This window comes from Mastomys coucha, unplaced genomic scaffold, assembly GCF_008632895.1.
Source record: "Mastomys coucha isolate ucsf_1 unplaced genomic scaffold, UCSF_Mcou_1 pScaffold9, whole genome shotgun sequence".
Classification (NCBI taxonomy): domain Eukaryota; kingdom Metazoa; phylum Chordata; class Mammalia; order Rodentia; family Muridae; genus Mastomys; species Mastomys coucha.
This window is the reverse complement of record NW_022196915.1, coordinates 62,799,812-62,800,800: the sequence shown is the minus strand read 5'-3', so window position 1 is coordinate 62,800,800 and position 989 is coordinate 62,799,812. Positions and strand designations below refer to the sequence as shown.

The window sequence follows — 989 nt, the reverse complement described above, 5'->3', positions numbered from 1 at the left end:
TTGGCCAAGATGATGGCCCCTCGGATGGCAGTGGCAACCTCCTTGGAGCACTTAACACCAAGACCAACGTGACCATTGTAGTCCCCAATAGCGATGAATGCCTTGAACCTGGTCCACTGGCCAGCCCGAGTCTGCTTCTGCACTGGCATGGTTTTCAGAACCTCGTCCTTTAGGGATGCACCCAGGAAAAAGTCAATGATCTCAGACTCCTTATGGGCAGAGAGAACAGGTAGATCTCCTCCAGAGATTTGATCTTCATGTCCTTAACCAGGCGGCCCAGCTTGGTGACAGGGATCCACTCCTTGTCTTCAATTTTATCTCCGCGAGCCCCGTGGCCTCAACCACGGCCACGGCCTCGACCAGGACCGTGGCCCCTAAGAACCACTGCCGAATCCATCCTCCGCGGAAACCGCCGCAGCCTCCTAATCCTGGGCCCCCCGGTCCTCCGGGCCCTCCCGCTGCCATTTGGTGTTTTCCCGGAGAAGAAGAAATCTAAAACTATTTTTGAAGAATAAATAGGAACAGTTGTATGTGAGCCGGCATCGTGCAGGCTGTGTTTTACGTACTTCACACATTTCCATATGCAGGGGACAGAGCAGAGACAGGAGTCCCTGGATGTCCATGGATGCTCATCTGTAAACCAGGGCAGCTCAGAGCTTCTAAATCCCAACTAGGCTGCTCAAAACAGACTGAGAAGCCGCACATGCAACCTAGTGATTTTTTTCCCATGGGAAGTCAAAGAAGTGGAAAATATTTCAAGCCATTTGGCATGCTCGCACAACCCTTTTGTGCAAATTCCTGCACCAACAACTCGCAATTAAAATGGAAGTAAGTAAAAGCAGAGTGACAAGGGCTCACTTCCCTGCAGACCGTGGGTGGTTGACTGACAGAGGAATGAGCTTTACATCCATCCCAGCCACAACAATGGAGAACCAAGAAAGTGCCAGTTTGGGGCTGGAGAGATGGCTCAGCGGTTAAGAGCACTGACT

At 51.7% G+C, this 989-nt stretch overlaps 1 pseudogene; it reads right to left on the bottom strand.

Annotated features, from left to right (window-relative positions):
- Positions 1 to 465, bottom strand: part of LOC116084180 — a 1,281-nt pseudogene extending 816 nt beyond the window's left edge.
- Positions 466 to 989: the final 524 nt, after the last annotated feature.